This window comes from Vipera berus (assembly GCF_964194415.1).
Source record: "Vipera berus genome assembly, chromosome: 2".
NCBI lineage: Eukaryota > Metazoa > Chordata > Lepidosauria > Squamata > Viperidae > Vipera > Vipera berus.
Window position 1 is genome coordinate 141,094,182 of NC_138203.1, and position 26,557 is coordinate 141,120,738.

Here is a 26,557-nt window from a genome sequence, read left to right on the forward strand (position 1 = left end):
TGTTAATCCTGCTTTGTTTCCTCTCGCAGTGAGACTTTATTTGTAGGGAGGTTTCACTTTCTAAATAATGACAAGCTTAGTCATTTATATTTGGAAAAAATATAACACCTCTCTACCTGGTATGATTGCTGGGCAAAATGTAACATCAGAGAAACCTACTGGATGTTTCAAAATACACCATTCAGCAATGCCCTTATTAGGACCAATGAAATATGATTACATTATTGGCCAGTTTAGAGGTTTCCAAATCTTTTCATTTGGCAACAAGAGGGAGGGAAAGAAGACTAACTTGATATTGAAGTCAGAGTCTGCATCATATATATGAAAAAAAGCATAGTTGACCCAATTTTACACTTACGGTTAAATAGGAACAAAAACAACAAAGTATAAATTTAAATAGAATACAAACAATAACAAAAGAATGATTGAGAACACAAGAAAGTGCAGGAGTCATGGAATTTGGAACATTTAAGGATGTCAATGAAAGTTCTTACTGGATGTCAGTTTACTTAGCTCATCTTGATAGAAAAGATAAAAATCTGGCTTACAGAGGTAATTAAGTACCATTCATTTACTGTTACTGACCATAGGCTGGGTGTATATTCATGGAAAATGATATAGGATCAGAGCCTATGGGATGTTTGATGTACGGGTCTGTCTATCAGGATAAGACCCTTGTCAAAACATGAGCTTCCATGAACTGCCTATAGGATAGTGACCATCTTGGAGAGCTGGAGGCATGAACAGCTTCTGAAGCTATATATCTTTCAGAGAAAACCCAGTTGCTCTGAATGAAAAATGTGCTTACACAGTAATCTTAGTTGAACTCACAAAAAGTTTTTTTTAAAAAAAATACTAGCACCCTCCAGTATAGTACCCCCTTTTATTCTTACAATACAGATGACTATTGATAATAATAATGGGCAGTGGATATGCCATTTACCTATTTTGTACAAGTGCACAGACAAGTTATCAGCCCTCAGCATGCCTGCTCACATTTAGCAGCCCGCCCAGAGGTCTGAATAGTGAAGAGGAATGAGAACAAAGGAAAGAGCAAAGACTGAACTGGGGGCAAGATGGCTGCCTTCTATCACGATCCATCAGTGAATGGATTTAATGTGAGATTTTCCTTGCAATAAAATATTTTAATTGTGGGGATCCTACACTGCAAGCATGGAAACAGTGGGAAAGCAACAACACAGTGCAAGAGTAGACTTCTATCTGAACATGATCTCTGCCATCAGTGTGAGCAAGCACTGGAGGAATTGTTGCTATTTCTTGTTTTATGGCTAGTTGTTTTACTTGGTCTGCACTAAAATATTCTCACTTATGACTGCTTTTGTCCAAACCAACATAGCAAATGAGGTAGAAGTGTAGCAACATTGTCCCAAAGATACTTTTCCCAAAGGACAACTGGACTTCCTTGGTGTTTTCTTTGAAAACGTTTCACTGCTCATCCAAGGAGCTTCTTCTGAAGATCTGAAGAAGCTTCTTGGATGAGAAGCAAAAAAATTTCAGAGAAAACTCCAAGAAAGCCCAGTTGTCTTTTACAAAAAGCAACTTTGGGACAACCATGACTTAAAGAATTGAGATTCCCAGAAACAAGCAACAACTGACAACTCTGATGTCCCACTATGCACTAGTCAGTTTGGGGGAAGGTGGACTGATGCTGTGTTCAACATCCAGCCCAACCTTCCCAAAGCTGGCACTCTCCAGATATCCTGGTGTTTCCCAACTTTGAAAACTTCCAATTTCCACTATATGTAGATTACAACATCCAGAATTCTCCAGCCAGCATGTCCATTGTTGAGGATTCTGTGAGCTGAAATCATCAGACTAATCCTGAAATTTTCTAGCCAGGAGTTGGCTATGCTAGCCATGCTGGTTGGCAATACTGGGCGTTGTAGCATAACAAATTTAGAGGGCATCAGACTGGCCACAGTTTATCTAATTTAGTGAGGAACTCTAGAGGAATCACTTTTTCCTCACTATGACATTTCATTTGATGCAATGAAAAAAATATTCAAATGTGTATATTGGTGTAATCCTTGCTTTTTTCCTAGGAAATTCTGCAACTATAAATCTGTGGGAAGACAGCTGGGAGATTTTAGAAATGCCACCCAATTACTATGCTCAATAATGTTTGGGAGGAAGCTGTTAATGTTGTTAAAATTGATTCAAATAGCATGGATGTAGCTCAAAATGCCCTTCTCTTTCCAACAGTTTCTGATTAATGACAGTATCGGTACTACATGATCTACATATATGATGTAGAGTTCCATCCAAATTCAGCTGGATTTAGAAAGAAATTAAATCAAAGTCAGGAAGTACACTTCAAATATTATGAATGCCTATACTGCAAGACACCAGGGACCATCTCAGTTCTCTCTCCAATAATCTGAAAAAGGGTCAGTTTCCTAATTGAAGTAATTTTATTTTGTGATGCCTTATAATTTCTTGTACCTAGTCCTTGTTATGCTGGTCTTTGATGATAGCAAAAGTCTGATTATATTTCAGTAGTTCAAGTGCGCAGATGCAGAGGAAAACCTAACTTCCATGGCTTTTACAGTCTTTTTTTAAAAAAATAAAATATAGATAGAGCTACCTGTCTTCTAAAGGGACGCGGTGGCTCAGTGGGTTAGGACACTGAGTTTGTCGATCAGAAGGTCGGCAGTTTGGCGGGTCGAATCCCGAGTGCCGCATAACAGAGTGAGCGCCTGTTACTCGTCCCAGCTTCTGCCAACCTAGCAGTTCAAAAGCACGTAAAAATGCAAGTAGAAAAATAGGGACCACTACGGTGGGAAGGTAACAGCGTTCCGTGCACCTTTGGCGTCTAGTCATGCCGGCCACATGACCACGGAGACGTCCTCGGACAAGCGCTGGCTCTTCGGCTTTGAAACGGAGATGAGCACTGGCCCCTAGAGTTGGAAACGACTGGCACACATGTGCAGGGGAACATTTACCTTTACCTTTTTACCTGTCTTCTGCCAAAATGATAAGGAGCAACTAATGGAATTCCCAGAGCTATATGAGTAGTTATGAATCAGCTTTCCCCTGATCTGTTCTGCATCTGCACATATCACTGTATGTTTCATCTATTTAATGAATTTACCAGGGAGTACAATTCAGACGCTTGAGAAAGTTGGGTGTTGGTCAACTCCATAGGTCACTAGACAGAGATCTTCTTCCTCTCTCAAGGCAGAGGAAACACTGATAAAAGCATATACTTCCACATCTCATTATCAGCATTCACCACAATTCACTCAGCAAGAGTGGGGGAGTCAAGAAAATAATTTTGAGAAAAGGCATATTGAAAACTCTCTAAGGACCTTGGCAACAGAGGTCTGAGGCTCATTTGGCATCTGAAATGTGCCTGCAAAATGCCAAGCTTAGAGCTTTTGAGTCTGAAGATGTCTCAGCAATTTTTGGAGTTACAGAAGGAACAGTTTTCTTCTTTCTGCTGTTCTCACTTAAGTTTTCTCCATCCATCTTGCTACAGCCCTGTCCTTCTTACCTTTTAATTCTTAAATTCTGAAGAGTCACATACAAAGCAGACTACACAAATGGATCAGAGGCATTCATTCTTTCACATCTTTTCATTATCCCACCTTTAAGTAGCTGAAGGCCCACAGCTCATATGCACCAAGTATTTCTATATACTTAGTCTTTCGTGGAAGCTACCAACATATTACCAGCTGCCTACAAATGGGATCTGCCCTATGCTTCTATTCTGGAACCACAGAAGTTTTAAAATGGCATCTCCACACTGCTGATTCAATATGCACCCTTCCTTTTTACATAATACAAGCCACCTTGCTCCCTGATCTGCAAGCCCTAACAGATCAATGTGGAAAATTATGAATCTGCCATCCATGTCAACATAAAAGTCCCAATCCTACATAAATTATGGGCCTATCACTCATGTTATCATGGGCCTATTGAGAAGAATCTAAGAGGAAGGCAGGGCAGCAGCTCACACTTTCCTGACCTGATGGGTGATCGTGGTTTTTAATTAGCATATAGAACTCCCTCTGAACTTTTCATGCTCTGAGGATTCATGACCTGGCCATGAGTTCCAGATCCAAAACTTCCTGAGTCCTAGGAGCTTATGGATGCTGCTTGGAGTTAGGACTAAAGAAGGACATCTGGAGTCTGCTGAGCTATTTTCACAGCCTCTCTACCCCACAGCTGCCATCTTTCAGACCACATTTTATAGAGCTTTCACATTTGAGAGACTTTATTTGAGAAGGGGGAAAAATAAGTTTGAGGAGTGGGGTGGGTGGGTGAATTTAGCTTTAGCACTCCTTCCCCTTGGCCTCCTGGCTCAAACTTGCAAACAAAGCCCCCATTTACTGCCTGAACATCACACTTATGTTTAAGGTATTTCCACCAGAAAGAAGGCAGGCGGGGGATCCCAAACCTTTTTCCATGACTGAATTAGTGTTTTCTCTCTCTCTCTCTCTCTCTCTCCCTCCCTCCCTCCCTCCCTCCCTCCCTCCCTCCCTCCCTCCCTCCCTCCCTCCCTCTCTCTCTCTCTCTCTCTCTCTCTCTCTCTCTCTCTCTCTCTCTCTCTCTCTCGCTTTCCAAGCAGGAAAGTCTGAGCAAGACTTGTCCTCTCTTCTACACATCCCTCGCATTAGGAAGGGAGAGTAAATTTCAGCATAGGCATCTGAGTTTACCAAATTGCTTCCTCCTCTCCTCTCCTTTTCTATCCAAGGCTGTCACAGGAGACAAGCAAACACCCCCAGCTGCTCTGAAGAAGAGTGAGGTGCGATGAATGGCAAGCCAAGAGAAGAAGCCAAAGGTACATGTGGAAAACAGGAGCACAATTCAAATTAGCACCCAGAGACTCCGGACTAGCGCATGAAGGAATAGTGGGGCCAATTCTTTTGGACAGAGGTTTTTGGTATATTTGGAAAACTATTATTCTCAGATTTCTGAGTTCCATAACCTGCATTTTTTTTTCGGCATCACAACCAACCTTTATTTAAATCAACAGCTTCACTTCCATTTTCAAAACTCTGGTTCCCCTTCTGCTCAGGTCTGGGAACCCCAGTCCTGCCCACAGGATTAATGGTTGGTTCTACAGCTCAAGCCCTCTCCTCTCCTCTCCTCTCCTCTCCTCTCCTCTCCTCTCCTCTCCTCTCACAATTCCATTTTGCATACCAATTAAAACTCCTTCTATAGCTAGATATTCTTCTCATGGTTAATCATGCTCTGATCACCTCTTGCTTAGGCCAGTATTCCTTAAAGTGTGGTTCTAGGACCCCTGAAGGGCCCCCTCAAACCCCCTTAGCGGTCCACAAAATCAAAATTATTTGCCAGCCTATGTTAAAAAATAATACAATAATGAAATCACATCAAAAAAATTAGTGATAGCAGCAGTGAATGTGTAAATTTAAATTTTTAATGTAAACATATCAATAAATACAATCCATACAAACAAAAACTCTTTGGGGGGGGGTTCTCTATAATTTTTTAAAGTAGGAAAGTTCCCAAACAAAAGAACATTTAAGAAACACTTGGCTTATTATCCTATTGCAACAGACTCTACCTGAGGCTGTCTTTGAAGAGCATTCAGAAGCTAGAGCTGGTCCAGAATGCAGTGGCTGGAGTAATCATAGGCATATCTCAAACCGTTCATATAAAACCATTACTTGACGAGCTCTACTGTTGTCAATTTACTTCCAATGCAATTGAAGGTGCTGGTTGTCACCTTTGTCACCACACGACTCTGGGTTGTCTACTCCCAATTGCCTAGTCCCAAATTCAAAACTGACTAGTCCCAACTGTATCTCCCTCTCCAAAAGCTCTGCGACAAAAAGCTCTCCCTCTCTATCCCATCCCTCTGAGGATATCACCAACAGGGAACATAGAAGCAAGCTCTCGGATGCTCTTCGTGTAGTAAAATCCCTCCGGAAATGTAAATTCCTTTTAGAAAGTCCATTAAAACGTAGCTATTCCAGCCAGCCTTGGGTGGGGCATGTGGGGTGTAAGATCTCTTAAAGATGTTCCCTCTTGCACCAGAATATACTTAATATAATTAATATCAATAGTTCCAATATATGTGCCTACGCTTTTTTATTACTCTAACTTGTTATCTTCTTTTTAACTTGATTTATAGAGGTCACACAGAGTCATCATCAGCAATTTGAGTAGCATACAAGCCAGTAAGATCAACAAAACAAAATGCTGTGCTGCACTATGCTCAGGCTGTCTGAAAGTCTGAAGTCTGAAAAAAGACACTCTGTGTGTGCTCAGGAAGTCTGAAAAAGACACTCCATATGTGCTCAGAGACATTCTTATGTCATGTGGCAAGGACTAATTTGTAGTATTGAAAACAAGCTCAAAGAGTAAAATGTACTTCCAATTATCCATTTTGCTGCCTTCTTTTCTACTTATCACACTGGTCTTTTCTCAGATCTTCAGAGCTAGCCCAGTGATATGAGAAGATAATTACTTTCTACGGCTACATCCAAAGTATTAAGCATTAAAGATTAGGGTGATAAGGATCAATTTAAAAAAAAACCTCCCAGGTTTCCTAACATTCAATAGAAATTTTGAGAAAGTGGGTAACACCTACTAGAGTTGATGCAGAATTATCCTCCCCGTTTTTCTTGCAATATAAATTGCTCTCCAATCTTTATGGGAAGTCATGCCGATTCCCATATATCCGTGGTGGCAAACCTATGGCACGCGTGCCACAGGTGGCACGCAAAGCCCTCTCTGTGGGCACGCATGCCGTCGCCCCAGTCCTAGGCCTTCAGCTAGGTTTTATAAAACCTTTTTGCTTTAGGCCTCCGCCGCCGTGTGCAAAAAACAAAAAAAGGTTCAAGCAATCAATCAATTTCAACTTCTCACAGGGAAAAAAATATCTCACAAAGTTGGAACTGATAGATTGAACTTTTTAGTCCCACCCAGTCTGCCGTTACCACCAAAGCCATGCCCACCCAATGGGCCACACCCACCCAATGGGCCACGCCCACCCAATGGGCCACACCCAGCCAATGGGCCACACCCACCCGGCACCCAACAATACATAAGTGGGTTTTGGGTTGCAGTTTGGGCATTTGGTCTCTAAAAGGTTTGCCATCAGTGCCATATATATCATAGTGGGAAATCTGGTCCACCCACATCCAAGAATATCTGCAATCAGGACCGATATTGATGTCAACACCCTGGACTGAGCAATTTGTCTCTTCCTTCAATGTTGCCTGGAATGTATATAGGAGGACCTATTTCCCTCATTAGAAAGTACCAGCTGCACAATCTTTGAACTATCCATCATCAGGAATCAATGTGTGATATTCAAAAGGACAATTCACAGATCCCACTCACAAAAAGTAAGACAAGGAACAGAAACTGCAATCTGTGAACAACTCTACTTCTTTCGAATGCATACAAATATCTTCATATGTTAGGTGTACCACTAGCACCAAGTGGCTTCTCATGAAGGACATTAACTATGCAAATGAAAATTACTAGACCCGTAGCCTCTCTTGTTCTTGCTCCTTATTTTATAAGACAAAATCTGATATAATTTGGCCCAAGCCATGAAACGTTTAGATATTTAGCTGGGGGTAAGGAAGGAAAAGGAGAAACAGCTTAAAAACATCAGCGTAACTGTGGACTAGAATAGATAATGTTTACATCTCATAACTTATTAAATGTAGATTTGGGGGGGGGGGGAAGTAATTATGATTAGGGAGAAAGCAATAGGCATTTCAATTTCATTTCTTCCACATCAGAGTTCCATAATGAAAATCAACTACCAATATTGCTTCTGCCTAGTTAGGAAAATGCATATATTCACCTCAGCCTACCCACCTACCCATTTTTTTCCAAAACTATGGATATCTATCTTCATTCTTACCACCTATGAGAAAGTCCTTCTGATGGGCTCTCACTCTTACAGGTATCTGCCCTGTGAATTTGGCCCTCTGAGTTGAAGATCAGGTTGACATCTTCTCTCCCTCTAATGCATGAAGGAAGGTCAGTTTGAAGTCAGCTTTTGCTAGAGATGGAACAGATGCTCTACTTGTCGCAGGTGAAGCATCACAAGGGCAAAAATCATGGAAATGTAGAATCCCAAACTATACTTCCATCAGCATTTTCTTCACAACAGGCAGAAAGCCAGAACACAGACCAAAAAGACCAGTAAGCTCCAAATTTCTATCAGGTCAAATGAGGGTTTTCAAAGAGTGGCTTGGCCTGGCATGAACAGGGGCAGGCTCACCCAGTATATGTGGGTGAGCACCATTCCCTTTCCCTTTGGCATGCATCCAAAAGAAGGCACACAAGCAGGAGTTGTCAGTTTTAGAGGCAGAAGGGCGGTGCTTACACTTCGTGTTTTTGTCAAGTGCATTTCCATGGTCCAGTTCACCAACTTGACTGGCTTTCCTCCTCCTCCTCCTCCCCCTCCTCCTCCTCCTCCATCACCACCACCACCTGTCCTTTCCTGAAATGTTATCCTGGCCAAGAGTCCTGCATAAAATCTCACTCCTTCCTGGAATCTCACCTGCATCACTCAGAAACACACAACTCCCTCAGGAGTTCTGTTGGATCCAGTCCAGAAATGTCAAACATCACCCTTGTTTTTGGAGGAATAACAATGCAGCATTCACATAATCCTATCAAGAGGTGGTGTTCTTACAGGCCCGCAGGTGTTGTGGGGAGAGGTGAGGCAGGGCTGGGACACCAAGGAGAGGTGAGAGTTGGTGTGGGAACCAAGCAATGTTACATAGATGTGGGCGGCAAGGGGACAGAGGTGGGGCCAAACTTGGGTTCTAGGACTGGTTCTAGGACTGCTTTGGCTGCATTAAATAGGACGGGGGGGGGGGAGAGATATGAAAATGCTCTCTCTCTCTCTCTCTCTCTCTCTCTCTCTCTCTCTCTCTCTCTCTCTCAACCTTTATCTACTTTTATCTCTAAGTAATAAAGGTCAAGATAAAGATTTCCCCTGTCTAGTTGTGTCTGACTCTAGGGAGCAATGCTCATCTTTGTTTTTTAACCGAGGGAGCCAATGTTGTCTGAAGACACTTTCTATGGTCCTGTGGCTAGCATGACTATACACTGAGGCACACAGAACACTGTTACCTTCTCATTGAAGTGGTACCTATTTATCTACTTGCATTTGCATGCTTTCAAACTGCTAGGCGGGCAGAAGTTGGGACAAGTAACGGGAGCTGACAAGCTCAGTGCCTTAGTGGCTGAGCCATCATGCCCCCATTCTCTAAGCAAAAATCAATTTAATAACTTTCTACATTTTCCTTTTAGCTCAGACTTAGTGTAGGAGATGACCAGACTGAGCCCCAGGGAGGGGTCAAACATATCATCACTCTCAAGTCCCTTCATGCCCACAAGAGATCTAAGTCTAGCCCCCACCCCCACCCCGAATTCCATTGACACTTATCTACTGCCTATTTGCTTTGACTATTAGTAATTCAGGTTGTTGTAGAGAACTTAAACCTTTATAATCATTTGAACTGCTTGGGCTTCCTGATTTTCCCACACTTGACATTTAGTTTACTGACAGTTTTGTCCCCTAAATACTCAGATGTGTTTTATACATTAGTCATTATACAATAGTCTCTCCCACTTTATTATTCACTGGCTATATTCCATCTCAACTCCCATTATCCTATTAGCCATGCTGGTTGGGGAATTCTGGGAGTTGCAGTTCATTGCATCAGGATACCAAGTTTGGGAAAGCTGTTTTATAGAGGGATTGTTATTGTTAAAGTAATAAAGGAAATACTTCTGTGAGCAAAGTTAGTTGCAAAAGTTTAAAAAAAAATCCCATTCAATTGTATTTGATTCTCAGAGACTACCCGGAGAGGACTCTGCAGTTTTCTTGCCCTGTGGAAATAACATCAAGAGTCTGGATGAAGATGATCACTACAAATATCTGGACATCATTCAACTGAGAGCACACTGAAATCAAGAAAAAGTTTGGAAGTGAATACATCTTGAGAGTGAAGAAGATCTTAAAGCCCAAACTCAATGGAGGAAATACTATCAGGGCAATTAACACCTGAGCAATTCCAGTAATTTGATACACTGCTGGAATAATGGACGGGACTCAAGCAGAATTGAAAGCCCTGGAAGTCCAAAAAAATAATGACAATGAATCATGCGCTTCCTTCCATGCAGTGATGTTGATAGATTCTATTTACCAAAGAAAATATGTGGGTGAGGGATGTTGTAATAGTTCCAGACAGTTGAAATGTTGCAGTACAGTCAAAAAGAATATCAGAAATGGAAAGAATCACAACATACAAAGACATGCAAATACAGTGATTATGGCAAAACAAAGCAAAAATGGTCCCACCAATAATTGGTGCCCTGGGTGCAATTCCAAGACATATGGACACTTGAACACCATTGGCATTGACAAAATCAGAATCAGTCAATAGCAAATGCAACTTTATTTGGAACAGCTTATATCCTGTGGTGGTACCTTTAACACCATCAAACAACATCTGCTATCCCAGGGCCTTGGGAAGACTCAATAGCTGGATATAAATGTTAAATCCAGTCTAAACATCTGGATGACTCTGCGCTGAACCATGTAATTTATTAAATTTATATGAAAGCTGATTTCCAGAGACTCTGAGCGGTTTACAAATTGTTAATATTTCATCTCTGCTTCAAAGATATGCTATACCTACAGCCATGCACTTGATAAATGTCTGTGATACCAAAGGAGGGATAATATAAAGAAATACTGATATTGGACACACTCAAGAATAAATCAGGAAGGACAAGGACAATATTTTGGGGGGTGACAGTATGAAAGCTTGCATCCATAATGTCTAGAGATGGATATCAGTGATTATCCTGGACATAATAATAGAGGGATGTTTGTCAAAATCAAAACTTTCAAGGGGTGATATAATCTTATGAAAATACCATCAATAACAACAGCAACCTCAGCCACAATAATAAAAATGATAATGATGGAGACTTGAAGATAGAAAAATCTTCCAGAAAGGACCAAGCACCATTAAGGAGCCTAAGCAATGCAGCCAAACCTATTGTAGCATGACCACTTCAACAATATTCTCTGAAGCATAGTCAGCAATACATCAACACATTGAACTATTGCTTTGAAAGATGGCACCAGTCAGTGAGAAAGACAGTGACTAAATGCTCTTTAAGAGAAAAGCTAAAAAATAAATAAAAATAAATCCCAGGGCTATTTCATTTCACAAGGGTATGGCTGGCAGCCATTTGCACACCATTTGGTATACGAAATTCTAACTTTGAGACAGAATATCAACACCTCCCAAATGAATTCAAACTAAGTCCCTCTTTATCGAGGTGCATTGATAATATCCTAGCCTAGCTAATTTCCTCAGGGAGGCTTCTACTGATATGTAATGAGGAATCAGATCTTTGAAGAAGAAGGTTCAGTTCCCTCTTGTACACAATGTGAATCTTCCATATGCCAAAAATTAATAATAATCAAATAATAGATGCTCAGGTATCTCAGCAGCCCTTTCCTCTTTGAAGGAGCACAGGCAAAACTGACAGAGATGTTAGAACAGAGGCATCCGATTATATAAGATCAGGCTGGTTATCAAGGGATAGTTGCTGCATTAGTGGGCTGCAATGAATGGAGATGGACAGCCTCCAAAGAAAAGAACAGTCGTTAATCCGTGATTGCTGAGCCTGCAGAAGGAGAAAAAAAATAAATACTCAGGCCTAAGATTCTGAATCATAAGCAAAATTCTCTGAATCCAATCCTGGCATTTAGTACTGAATGATAGGTGTGACTTTTGTGGTACAGAAGACAACACCAGGGCACATACAGCAGTACAGAATGATGGGTGTGACCTTTGTGGTACAGAAGACAACACCAGGACACATACAGCAGTACAGAATGATGGGTGTGACCTTTGTGGTACAGAAGACAACACCAGGACACATATACTAGTAACTGCTTATGAAGTATACTGCAGTTGTTGAGCCTGCATGATCTAGCAGAGAACTGGAAATTATATATATTGTTTATGGAGACATTTTATATAGAGAAGAGGAATGGTTGCAAACATGATCAAAAGGAAGAACCTGAGCAGAAGGGATCTTACTGTGGATAGTAAGTATAGAGGCACACTGCGTACAGTGGCCAATGGTACCTAGAATGACCTGATCCAGATGAGTCTGAGGTTGTCAATGTTGCAGAATGTCTTTATCTTTACTGCACTTCGAAACCATGAAGGCAGAACCTTTGGAAGCAACAGAATTTGTTGAGGATCAAATACTGAGACCACGAATCTTGCCTGTGAAAAACGGTGGGAAGAAGAGTAGATGTTGAATAAATTTGATCCATAGTGCTCCAACTCTGTGACAGTCAGTACCAGAAAGAGAAAGAGAGGTGGAACCAAGCTGTCATAAGTATCCAACAACAGTGAAAGTTTGGCAGTAAAAGGCTGTTTGAAGGGAGATGCAAAAAGCTAGCTGCACCTAACTTAATTACTTCAGTTTTCCTGATATTGAAACAGGAGGTGAAAATAATGTTCCCTGGATTAATGGCACAAGTGTCTTGGGTAAGATATTTTGGTCCGCAAATCACAATCAGATTGTGGGGATTTTAATCACAGGTTTCCATTTGGAATATGTTGAAAAAAGGACAAAATTAGTGTTTATCCCCTTGCCCAAATCGGGTGACTTCCAGCTGCGGGCACTGCTTTCAGAATCTGCCTCCACAAAGACGTGCAACAACAGTACAATCCCGCAGCATAAACCTCTGGCAACAGAACTATAAATCAGTGTGACACTTTCCAAGACAGGCGAGAAACTTAGCATGGCAGCTTCTAGGAGGACTTTCAGTCTCACAGTAAGAACATTTTGGGAGGAATGGCTACAAAATCTTAGGCCTCAAGAGGCAGATGGCTCTTGAAAGAGATGTCAGCAAGAAAGGGACCAGGTTATCTTGCTATTTTGTTTGTTTGCTAAAGAAAAAGAGAAAGGGAGCAGGGGAAGAAACACCACACAAACATGGCGGACAAAGAACAAGAACAACAAAAAATGCTTCTGATAAAATCACCAAGATGGCAGGGGAAAAAAAAAGAACTGAGATGATTTTGGCAGTCTATAAAATTTGGAATTTTTCCCAACAGAGGTCAGCTATAGGATATCCCTGAACTCTGGTTGCATCAGACACTCACCGTGAAGTGCAATTATAGTTATCTCAGCATAGATCAGTGAAGACATATTAGCCCATGAGATGTAGAGATGCAATCAACAATTTAACATTACTTACAATCCTCTGAGAGACCCAGCAACTTTGTATGTTCAATTTTTTTTAGATTTGGAATACCAGTGACAGATAAGTTCATGAAGCTTTTACATTGTAAGCTATGGCATTATGTGGTTGGTTGTTTTAGCTTAGCACAATACATGAATCCAGTTGCTCTACCTTGCAAACCATTGCTCCCTTGTTGGACAAATCCAGGGGTAGGCAACCTTGGCTCTTTTATTTATTTATTTATTTCTAAATTTTTATACCGCCCTTCTCCCGAAGGACTCAGGGCGGTGTACAGGGCAATAAATATTAAAAAACAAAGTACAAAAGTTAAAAAGCAATTAAATAATTTATGCCCGATGTATACAAAAGTTAAAAGTTAAAAGCCATATTAAAAACCCAACCCCAAACCCATCAGACCAGGCCGGATTGCTCAAATAAATAGGTTTACAGATCCCGCCGGAAGGAGCGAAGGTCGGGGGCCATCCGGAGCTCAACCGGCAAGCGGTTCCACAGGTCTGGCGTGCCCACAGAGAACGCCCTCCCCCTGGGGGCCACCAGTCGACATTCTCTGATCGGAGGCACCCTGAGGAGGCCCTCTCTGTGGGAGCGCACTGGACGGAGGGAAGTTGACGCCAGCCGCAGGTGCTGCCGTAGGTAATCCGGACCCATGCCATGTAGGGCTTTGTGACTCATGGACTTCAACTCCCAGAATTCCTGAGCCAGGAATTCTGGGAGTTGAAGTCCACGAGTCATAAAAGAGCCAAGGTTGCCTAAAAGGTAAAGGTAAAGGTTCCCCCGCACATGTGTGCTAGTCGTTTCCGACTCTAGGGGCCGGTGCTCATCTCCGTTTCAAAGCCGAAGAGCCAGCGCTTGTCCGAGGACGTCTCCGTGGTCATGTGGCCGGCATGACTAGACGCCAAAGGCGCACGGAACGCTGTTACCTTCCCACCGTAGTGGTCCCTATTTTTCTACTTGCATTTTTTACGTGCTTTAGAACTGCTAGGTTGGCAGAAGCTGGGACGAGTAACAGGCGCTCACTCTGCTACGCGGCACTCGGGATTCGACCCGCCAAACTGTCGACCTTCTGATCGACAAGCTCAGCGTCCTAACCCACTGAGCCACCGCGTCCCTTGTCTAGACAAATCCCTGGACAAATCCAACCATTTGTGGTGCATTTAAAAAGCTAAGATGAGGCAACGTCTTAGCACAATGTCTTAATCCAATCACGGTATGAAACTGCTTGTTTTATTTGGTGACACTTGTCACCATCTTGATGAAGTGAGATCTAATTTTTTTAAAAGAATTCTCAGCATATTCCTCAGTTGCAGGATGAAGTAGTTAGCCTTCCCACCACTTTGCAAGTAAAATGACGGGCATAAAATGACTGCCAACTCCATGCCAGCTGAGCCATCCAACTTCCCTAACACTTTAATCCATTGGGGGGGGTTTTGTTTTGTTTTGGTTTTAAAAAAGCACCCAACCAGCATGTACTGTATGTGTCTCTAATGAAATTATTGCTTCTTTCTAAAAAAAAAATAGCTTCAAAAAATTATAGTGCAACACTGCTCTGGGAACTGAGGGGGAAGATATCTCAGTGACACAATGGGAACCAACCAATCAGCATTGTACAAAGACAGCTTCTCTTTCAAACTTGCTGAACTAGTTTTTCCCAGGTTCAGCCCTGAAGAGGAATGGTAGATTTGGATTGCGCATTCTAAAAATGTTATGACGGGCCACCTTCATCCAAAGTCAAAAACCCTGAATACAGTTGCCAGGTCCCAGATGTCTCACCCTCCATTTTCCTGTGCAAAAGGAAAACACCAGCCTCCTTGGGAATAGGTCTTATCACCCTGGTAGTATCCAGACTAAGTGCCTAAAAGTTTAAAGGCTGTGACAGGGAAGACTTTTGGAGAGGGAGAAAAAGGAAAGAGGAGGAGGAGGAGGAGGAGGAGGAAGAGGAGGAAGAAGAAGAAAAGCAGAAGCTGATGAGGGAGATAAGGCGGAAGATATTACAACTTTGGCAGGCTGGACTTCTCTATCCCAACTTGTAAATGTCTCCCAAGTCTTGAAAGAAGCTTGGCCTTGAAACAGTTCATTTCCCCAATGGAGAACTGAGCCATTTCTTCAGACAGGAGTGGCAGCTAGCAACTGTCAGGAAGAATTGCTTTGGCTGCCCTTCCTCAGCTGAAGCTGGCATGTCAGATATGGTGTTTGGGAAGGGGAAAACCAAAGGGCAGAAAACTGTGCTGCCAAGAAGGCTTATCTCTTTTAACTGCACGTTATATTTTCACAGACTGAAGTGTTTCTTTGAGACCCTATCCTAAAGACATTAAAGGTGCCAGCAATGGGGTGGGCTACTCAGGGATCCGTGAGCAAGGCCCCAAGGGAAATTAGGAAAAGAAGGACATCAGATCCACTGGAGACGAAAAATACTTGAAGCTTTTGATAAGGTCCTGCAAATTCTTCATACTTTTCTGAAATAACACTTGAATGAATATAAATAGATTTATGGGAAAGTCTTTAAAAGTTAAAAGATGTTAATGTTGAATTGCATACCAAAGCGCTGGAATCTGATGGTCTATGAGGAATTATGATTATGCCCTGCAGAAGATGTGGCAAAAAGAATAATATTGAGAAACTGGAGAAGTGAAATTATTCCAAGTATTAAGGTTTGGTTTTTGAAAATGTGTAATTTACCCTTCTTGGAAAAGTCAATATTTTCTACTAATCAAAAGATGAAACAAGAGTATGTTCGACTTTAGAATAGATGTTATTGTATTTTACAATAACATTTTGATTATAATATAGAATGATGTGATTTCTTGTGATCCACTAGCTATCTATAAGTTTAACATGTAAGAGAGATTTTTTTTTTGCTTTTTAAAATATTTTTTTCTTTTTAATTGTCTTCATTTTTATGGATTGTTTCATATAATTTTGTTATTGTTATATGGCTTGGTACTTTGCTTATATTATTCTTTAAAATAATATTTTTTTTGAAAAAGTTGTTACTTAGAAATTAGGCCTCCTCAAAGTTTGGGGGAAAAATGAACAGTCCTTTTGTCAATCCCAGGCACGCCATAAGAATAAAAGGAAACAAAGAACCGCCCATCATCCTAAGATTTGTTTGGAGGAAGGATTCAAGCAGATTCTTAAAAGGATACAAAAAAATAATAATTTTTGGAGACAGGTTCTAAATGGGACAGGTGGCTCCCAATGTTTGTTTGCCCACTGAAAAGTCCCTCGTGACTCTATAGCAGGGGTGTCAAACTCAATTTCATTGAGGGCCGCATCAGCATTGCGATTGCCCTCAGGAGGGCTGGTGGGTATGGCCAGGATGGGCGTGGCCTACTGGGTGGGCGTGGCTAGAGTGCGTATGGCCTACTGGGTGGGCGTGGCCAGCTCTACATCGTTCGCATCAAGGGTGCCTATGGGGGCCTGGGCAGGAGTGGGATAGATCTGAGGGTCTCTGGCAGGAGGAGGGTCTCTGGGCCAGGGCCAAGGTAGTGGGGGCCGTTCCCTCACTGTTTCCAGGATGTCTTCGCGGGCCGCATGAAACCACTTCGTGGACTGGATCTGGCCCCCGGGCCTTGTGTTTGACATGTCTGCTCTATAGGATTCTGCCCCTCTGACTTGTTATAAGGATCAGGACTCCCTACCAGTTGCTTAAGGAAATTTGGGAACGGAAGCCAAACTTTTTTTTTTGAACAATGTCAATGACATTCCACAAGTGAGGCACGTACTAGAGAACATGAGGCTTTGGAAAACCTTCAACAGATTCAAGTCCAGCAAAAATTACAACAGGATCAGCATACCAAGCTTCATGACCAGATATTGTCCCGAAGGCACTTTTTCAAGAGGCAACTGGACTTTCTTGGGGTTTTTTTTTTCTTTTCGCTTCTCATCCAATAAGCTTCGTCAGTTCTGACTGGATGGTGGGGAATGGAAGGATTTATATTCCTTGAAGACAGCTGGTCATTTGCATTATTTTAGGGAGTCGTTGAAGCCCCTTGGAGGTTTATCTATGCCCTCAGATTCACTTGAGTAGGGATACGACATCATATATCTCCTGTCTACAACACAATTCTTTCAGCAGTTCCAAGAAGGCTCCACACCCATTTGCACTACTCAAGTGACCAGATACTGATACTTTTCATTAATAAATGCATTCAGTCAGCAAACTCCATCTCAGATCTAATGATTATAACATTAGTCTACTGTAATTTTTAAACTTTTTTCTTGCTCATCAGCTGTTCTTGTTGTTTTGTTAGTACTTGCCAGAAAAAAAAATAATGAAAAATCTCACATTTATCCACCCTTTTTTGCTGTTTTCATTAATACTAATAAAGCTATTACTCCAGTATGGATTTTGATTACTTTCTCTAAAGTCCAAAACAGAAATAATTTTTAACATGCCCAGTTTGTCCCAATTTGTAACATCTTGCATAGTTTTTCCCCTGTCTATACCAACACACTATCCACCACATTTCCAAGTGATGTCTTTGGCTTTGCCACATAAACTATGGCTATTTCATCCAAGCTCAGCCAAGATCCTTTGTGAAAACAGTAGTTGCATTGTGTGGGTGCAGATAGCAGCTCTGCCCTTCCAGGCCTTAGCCCAGGGCTATGTTAGGTTAATATCAAATTAAAAAACAGTGAACCCGACTACTATAGTCATTTGTTGTCCTACAACATTTTCTTTCCTTGCCTGAAGAGTCCAATGTTGTTGGGATCCATCATATTGTATCATTTGCCATTTAGTCTAAGAATGGCAGTCAAGTTGAATTAATAACACTTCCTCTGTCACTATTTCTGGCTTGTGGCTGGTTGCCTGCTCTCATAATCTTACTAGATGTCTGCAGTATAGCTTGGCTTTTTTCCATAGGTCAGATTGAATAATGACTCTACGAGAAGTTCCTTGTTAAACTTAGCTGATCTCAAAACGTTAAGCAGGGTCAGATCTGGTTAGTCCTTTGATGAGAGGTTGTTAGGAAATCCTAGGTTCTTAACTAAAGTGAGAAGTTAAAAAAAATTGCAGAAAAAGTTGCAATCTTCTGATGATCAAACCAATCAAACAAAGAAAAATCCTTTTCCTATATTTGTCAGGAAAGGTGCATGGACACATCCATGAAGTCATTGGGAATTGAGCTCAATTTGAAGATTAGGTAAAGGTAAAGGTTCCCCCGCACATGCGTGCTAGTCGTTTCCGACTCTAGGGGCTGGTGCTCATCTCCGTTTCAAAGCTGAAGAGCCAGCGCTTGTCCGAGGACGTATCCGTGGTCGTGTGGCCGGCATGACTAGACGCCAAAGGCGCACAGAACGCTGTTACCTTTCCACCGTAGTGGTCCCTATTTTTCTACTTGCATTTTTACGTGCTTTCGAACTGCTAGGTTGGCAGAAGCTGGGATGAGTAACAGGCGCTCACTCTGTTACGCGGCACTCGGGATTCGACCCGCCAAACTGCCGACCTTCTGATCGACAAGCTCAGCGTCCTAACCCACTGAGCCACACCCCGTCCCTTAATTTGAAGATTACATTTTACTAAAAAGACTTCACGATACCAATTGAGAGAGCAGTAACTTACAACATATCTTCCCACATCTTAAGAAAAATCCAGGTCCTAGTTTTTCCTTTGCCCTAACATAGCGATCTTCCTTTTCTCTGAATCATTCTACTTTTCCACCAATGATGTTCTTTATGTCTGTCTGACTACTTCTCTCTTCTTTCATTTGGATTTATGTCTCCTGTCATAGTCTGTTCTAATTCACTCAATGGGATCCTCTTGAATTTCTATAATTACTAAATAGCACAGCCACTTCTAAGTGCTTGGGAACCATAGGTGTTGATATTCAGCACATGTTAAATGCCACAAGATGAGATAGGATAACCTATTATATTGGTGCTCTCACTATATACTACAGTAGGCTTCCATCCGGACCTACACATTTCCCAAACACACTGGGGATAAGGCCATTGTCCAATACATCTTAAGACTGTCATGCTGAAGAATGCTGCCTTCCAAGTATCACTTCAATTGGCCTTGGCTCTGTTATTCCAATCTGTTCAAACTCATTTTAAGAATATATTCCAACATGATTTGATTTCTCCAGTCTAAAATATATACATCCTCAGGATACTTTGGATAGCTTTGAAACCCACAACTTTTAGAGACTCAGTCAAAATGCCATAGACTTTTGAATAACGTGATCCTACCCATTCAACTAAATCTCAATTATTTACTTTGTTAATGGGACAAGAGCTGCAACAGATTTACACATAAAAAGGTGGGAGATGAATCATTTGTGTCCCTGGTGCTTGCAGGCAACACCTGTCACGTTTTCTCCACAATAGCAGGAGAAAGGGCATGGCAAATCAACATAAACAACCCTGCCATATTATTTTCTAGAAACAAGCTAGCTTCTGGGAAACTCCTTCTTCCCACTCAAATCCCATACCTTTAACATTTCCTACAGTAGTCTGGATAGCAAGTTTCATCATTCTCTGACAGCATTATTGGGACGATAGGAACTGCAGTCCACAGTCCTCATTGCTGTCCCATAAAAATATTTTGAAAAGTAAAAAAACACAGTGCAACCTCTTAACTAATTCAGACGTCTTGATCTAACCTGATGCTCTCAGGATATCTTAGATTTGCTTCCCCACCGTTAAAACAGAATTTCAGGTGTTAATCCAATGGTTGGGGGGGGGGGACATTTCAGATTAAGGAAGTTTGACCTAGAGGATTGATTGCCAGCCCTTTGAGGTGGATAAGAGGAGATTCCAGAATTGCCTTTTATTGTAGCAAGGTATAATAAGAGACTACTAAAAGCCTGTCAGAGTTTCTCTGTCCCATGTAATCAAACAACAAAACAAAATCAATTCTGAGTTTCTTTCTTATGCTTTCACAGTTCTCTACCTTGCCATTGCCAGATCCAGACTTGCCAATGTTTTTTTTTTAATTGCTAAGAATCATTGTTACCTTGCTATTCGATGCAGTATCAGTGGGAAGAAGAGAAGAGTACATTCACGTTTATTTTGGTCAGGAACCAATTCTTTAAGTAGTTGTTTTTTTCTGTCAAAAAAAGTTATGCAAGAAAAGGGAGCAAAGAAGTAATAGCAATACACACAACTGTCTATGCGAAGTTAACCTAATTAGTCATGCAGAATTATGTGAATGGATTGTACTTCCATCCCTTGTTTACCTTGTTCAGAGTCCAAAGTGAAGCCCAGCTGAGGCAATCTCATGGGAGAGAGCTAGACATAGTGAATGTCCTACCTTCAGACCATTCTCAATTTTTTATTCAAGCCTTCATAGGTTACTGCTCATATATTTCTATTCTCCATACTACTGAAGACTAGAAACTTGGATTTTCTTTTCAGCTATACATATTTGGCATTGCCCAAATGGCAATTCTTTGCCAGTATAGCAGGTTTTTCTGTCTCACTAGATATAGAAAATCCTAGTCTAATGATGGTCATGATAAGATTTAGAAGAAAACATATCCCATGGGAATCAGGAATTGACATCATCTTACATTAGCTAGCTCTCCTATTAGTAATTAACCCACAACTGTTTTTTCTGTCATCAGCTTAATGACTTTGGTAGGTTAGACTACAAATTACATAATTAGTACTTAGTCTACTTATAGACCCTGTTGGCTTGCTATGACAGGACTATAATCTAACATATCTGAAGGGTATTAGATTGGAGAAAGGTATCCTCTAATTTGGAATATAAGAATCTCAAAATAAGCCCATGGCAAGTATAATGTCCACTTTAGGAAATAGAAGACTTGTGGTCCTCTTGCACATCACATCCTACTATCTGCCCAGAGTACCTGTGCTTGTTGTGCAGGAAATTTCAGCTGAGCTCCACATGGCCAAGAGGCACAAATCAAGCAACACATTTCACCGCCACATTATTTTTGATTCCCTCCCCACAATGTATTCTTAGATTCTTAAGTTGCTTAGCAAATACATGTTTTGGAAACCCCTGGATCTCCTAGAAAGTTGTATATAGCCTCTTAATAAGGCCAGTAATGACAAAGGTTTCTTGAGTGACACATTGCCCACACTTATTGACCATTCCCTGCTATGAACAAGATGCAGTGTTGCTTGTATTCTGTCTCAAAGGCCTTGCTGAAGTCCTTTCTAAGCTGAAAGGGAACTCTAGAACCCTTTCCTAGATCCTCTGTAAATGGGAAGAAAAGAAATATTGAAGTATTCTTGGAAGGGAGCATCTTCAGCAGCATTCACTGTATTCTTCAAAAATGATTGGCCATCATAAATTTGGATCACATTTTAGAAGTGTTACATTTAAAGCCTTTCCTGGTCACTGAGTCAAAATTCTACTCACCCTTCCCTGAATCAGCAGAAAACTACACTGGCAAGAAATCTACTGTTCCCACTGCTGCCTCTTATCTAGCCTATCCGTCCTCTGATCTCACTCATTCAAAGGTAATAGCAAAACCTAAAAAATTTCACATACTTGCAGGCTGCCATTTGAACTATGCCAAGAATGAAAGTCTTACTTCTACCTTAGTACAGCTAAGGCTGACTTATGCTTGTCCATTCGTGGACCGGAAATGAGATGAAGGCAATCTCAGGAGGACATGGCAAAAAAGAGATGCGGTCTGGGCACATTTGTGCTACGATTAGTGGGTTAAGATTAGCAAGTGGGCAAAGGCTCTAAGGCAGAAAACATGAAACGGAGAATAGGTGGGAGTTTTTCAGAATAGCTATATTAGAAGAAAGATGATATTTTGCCACCATATGTTTTTATACATTCTGTTTATACAATAATGGCCATTTCAGTGGACACGACATAGTCTGTGCAATAGAGATGAGATAAAAGGAACACTCTCCTTGCTCTAAGAATTTATAATATTGTATAAATGTGGATCTATGCACATCTTCTAACAATAGGTTAAGCTAAACGGCACGTTCCATTCATAGTGAGGGACCAGACAAGACAGTCAACTCAATCAACTACGTAAGAAGAAAAAAAAGTGCCCAACAAGCTTTGGAGGTAAAGGACAATGTTGAAAGAAGAAAGGAAAGGAATAAAGCTTTGCAAAGTATGTAACAAATAGAAAAAAAGATAAGCAGAAGGCTAGAGACAACTTTTAAGTGAAAATTTAAAAAATCATACAATTGGAAAAGGTTTTAAGTTTATCTTGTCTAACTCGATGTTCATGCAAGACTCGATAAGATTGTCTCATACATATCTGGGAGCAACGTAAAGCAATGTAAAGCCCAATATTTTTTCAATTTCTTGACTATCCTTGAAGGGGAAAATGGAAAAACAAACACAACTATAGCAATTAGCAAGGAAATATCTAAGAAGCCAGATTGGACAAGAATGCCAGTATTTTATTGTAACTCAAATGGATATCTGGGTTCTAAGCCTAAACCATTATTAACCACGCTCAGATGATGGTTGCTGTCCAGTCCATATCTTTTAGTCTTAGCCTCATTATTAAAAAGATGACGTGGGCAGAAGTACTGTACATGTTATCCTGAACTAAATGACAAAGACCCAAAATAGAGCTTGGAGCAGATCAAAGCAGAAGGCTACTCAGTCTGCAAAGGTTCCTGGCCCACCACTGGGACATGAATACCTCTTTCAATCTACTATGGCCCAATGTTAAAAAAGAGTTTTTATTGCACCTCCCCACTTGGTTCGCCTGGATACAGATTTTATCCATCATGGCTTTATTTATAAGCCTGCCTTTAATTTCATCCTTACAACAGTTTATTTTTGGCCAAATGCTGCTGCTAATGAGAAACATAAAGGGTGCATTCCATGGAACCAAAAGTAACAGTAAACAGGACCCCAAAGGATTTTCTGGTAGAAAAAATATGTCTCACTGTTGGTCCTTGTCTGCCATGTGAGAAATAGCCTGAGACAGGAGTGTTCTAATGGCCCATCCAAAAGCAATTTTAGTAGGCTACGCAGAAATACCATGTTCCCATTTTTTTTATTCTGCACTAATCAGAGGAGAACAGAAACAAGTCCTACTTTGTAATTAGACAGGCAGCAAATGAAGAAGGCAAGAAAAATCAATTTTCACCCACAGAAAATGTTCATATGCTACAATTTTCACTCCACCCAATTTGGAAAATCTGTGCATCATTTTACTTCATTATTATTCTGACTAATAAGTCTGATAACCTCTATATATCTCAGCCTCATATCCTTTATTGTCACCCCACCTTTCCCTATAGGACAACTGAAGATGCTCAGATGCATAACAAAGGGGACAGAAAGAGAATTGAAAATATAACTGGACTTGGGGAGCAATCCTCAAATTTTCCTTTAGGGGGTGCTCACTTAAAAGATCCAGACTTTAACAACCAGTCTGGTTCCATTTTCCAACCAAAACCTTAACATTAATATGTTAATATATACAAAACAGTCCAACAGAGACATAATGGAGACTTTTTAGATCTGCATTTAATTGGCTCCTAGCATAGACATACTGGCCTCATTATTTTTGGAATCCTATACACCATCATATCTTTTATTGAGGTCCAGACATCTGGACCTGAAAATTGGTTCTGTTGCTAGGCAGGCATCTACAGAAGATTGCCAAGGAAACAGATTTGTTGCCTACTCAACAGAACAAATCCAGGCATATATGCTACTAGCCACCACATCAAGCACGCTTATTGTACTATCAATAGTATACACAAGTGTTACTTATATAAGCAACAAGGAGGCACTACATGCAGAAGAGGAGAAATCAGAGAGCAGCAAGATGACAATAAAAGATGGATGGATAAATGGATGAGTTAATTATGTATGCAAGTCCTTCTCTTACATGAAGAATAACATGGAGCAATATTGACTTGATAGCAAGTCAAATGTAAAAGGACAGCTGAAAAGGTCTGTGCCAAGATAGAACTACAGGAAAGTTTGCTTTGTTCTTTTCTGATACCTAGCAGAACCAAAGAAACAATCCAACAATAAAATCAGGACAATTCTTTTGCTATTTTAGTAATGTATGTCAAGATGGCACCATGGTTTAATTGACCAATTCAAGGATTTGGAGAGCTTTCGGAGGAGAGGAAACGTCCATATAATGGTCCAGACATCTGGAGAACAGGCCCCAAACTGCCCCACCTAATCCACAGCCACCCACCACTACAACACTTTTTCCCGGAGCGCTTTCCCATAAAAAACGTACAGATGCCGGGCACTCTTTTCTTAGAGGCAGTATGGGCTACCACACCCCTTCTCCTTCCGCAAACATTCACAAAGTAATCCCTTGCTGCCTGCCCCCCTCAACTTTGAAAAAACTTTGTTCAGGTATTCAAGAGGGAAGAGAAATGGTCCTAGGGGGGAGGGAAAGAGGGAGAGAGGGAGAGGGAGAGATAGAGAGACGCTTCCTTCTGTAATCACAAATTGCCTGCTTAATTGCCCACCGGCATTTCTGAATACTCTCAGTGAGAGATGTGCCGGTGACTGAAAGCAGCCAAGATTTCAACACCTTTTCAGCCCCAGTGCAAATCAGTATTCAGGGGAGATATCACTACACCGAATGGGAAGGGGATTTGAAGTGGGGGGCGGGGGGGGGGCCGGAAAGGAAGGCAACAGGGTTGTCAAAGCTTATCAAACTGGAGTTCACCCACATGTCCTCTGTCCAAACAAACCCTCACCCACCCACCCAACACCACCACGCATATCTAGATATAATTATCCTTACCCCAACTTTGTCACTCACACACATTCTCAGAGCCAGAGTTCCTGCCATTCATAAGGTAGCCACAAACGAACGAAGGAACGTAGTCTCTACAGTGTGTGTGTGTGTGTTAGAGAGAGAGAGAGAGAGAGAGAGAGAGAGAGAGAGAGAGAGAGAGAGCGTTTAGAGCCATCTCAGACATAATTTTTCCTTTCTCTCTCTCTCTCTCTCTCTCTCCCTCCCTCCCTCCCTCCCCCCTCTCTTTCATTCAAGACGACCTTCCCCCTTCCACAGGATCCCCACCGTGCCGCACTCAAGTAAAACTCCGAAGAGCCCTCGGAAACTCACAAGAAAGCGGACCAGCCCAGAAATCCAAGCGCCAAATCAGGGATCTGACCTCCCACCTCAGCTCAAGGCCCAGCCAACTGCCCACTCACCTGTCTGGCCGGGCAGGCTACATGCGGGGTGGGGCGGGGTGGGGACCCCGAGAGAGAGACACCTGGAGCCCCGGGAACTTTCCACGTCCCGTCTCTCCCCGCTGCTCCCGGGCGAGTAGGAGCCTCCCTCGCGCCGAGAATGGCTCGCTCGCTCGCTCTTTTTTAACGTTCACTAAGAAATCATTATACTCGGCTATTCATAACCCCAGCAGATCATGTGACACAGCCCTGAAAATATACAGCACATTTTTTCAAAAACCACAGAATGACTTCAGGCGAAGACACGGAAAATATTTTCTCTCTTCTCCTCCTCTCGCTGCCGCCGCCGCCGCCGCCGCTCCCCCTGCGCCCAGGCGTCTGTCAGATTGTCAGAAAGGGCTGCTCCCGTGTCCCACAACCAGGGGCTTCCTCCAGCAAGCCAGGATGTGCCCGGAGCCTGCCCGTCACTCACAGAGACCCAAAGGCGGGCAAAGGTCTCTCTGTGTGTACTAGTGCTCGGGGTTTTGCCTAAGGAAGCCCAAACCGTTTGCACCAGCCCTTCGGTTAACTCTCTGCCCACCACCCTCTGACGGCTTACCTTTCCACTACACGCAACGTTTTGTGAGTGCATTTGTGAGTCACAATTTCGTGTCGGGGAAGTTCATCAGAGTGCCTCTGGTTTTCAATAGGGTGCCAGCAAGTCCTATTTCAAAAAGTAGCCAGTGGAACCAGAGCAAAAACTAAATGCCATTACTTTTAAGTAAACAGAGTTAAATACAATTGCTCCAGTTCAGTAAATCCCGCCCCCCCCCCACTTCTGTCGTATTAGAAAGTAACCTGTGGTACCAACTTTGGGAAGTCTTTGGGATTGGAGGAAAACACCACAGTTTTCAGACTGAAGCTTGGAGATCTGAGATGGCACATCTTTGCTCCAAGTAAAGAGCGGTTAAGAGCAGAGAAATCTTCCCTGTGAATTGGCTTACCACCTGCTCTTAATCTCTTCCTTCTCTACCCCCACCATTGCTTAGCCTTATGTAATTGGTAAACTGCCAAGGAAGTTTCACAGGGCACTATCAGTCCACATGGCTTGAAAGGAATCAGTGATCTCAGATAATAAGATTGACCCCGCTCAGGATAGTTCTTCAACCTGGTGCCCTCCAGACATTGGCAAGGAATTCTCGGCACTGTAGCATTAACACTTTGGG

General features: G+C 41.8%; 1 protein-coding gene across 2 annotated transcripts in view; it reads right to left on the reverse strand.

Annotated features, from left to right (window-relative positions):
- Window positions 1–25,567, reverse strand: part of RARG (retinoic acid receptor gamma) — a 140,416-nt gene extending 114,849 nt beyond the window's left edge. Inside the window, exons 1-2 of one of the 2 annotated variants that reach the window (XM_081319917.1) lie at window positions 25,374–25,532; window positions 24,961–25,046 (exon numbers count right to left, since the gene is read on the reverse strand). The gene's annotated coding sequence lies outside the window, so the exon portion shown is untranslated. Of the gene's footprint in view, window positions 1–24,960; window positions 25,047–25,373 lie in introns of both variants that reach the window. The other variant, XM_081319916.1, reaches the window with a different exon arrangement.
- Between the last annotated feature and the right edge of the window lie 990 nt (window positions 25,568–26,557).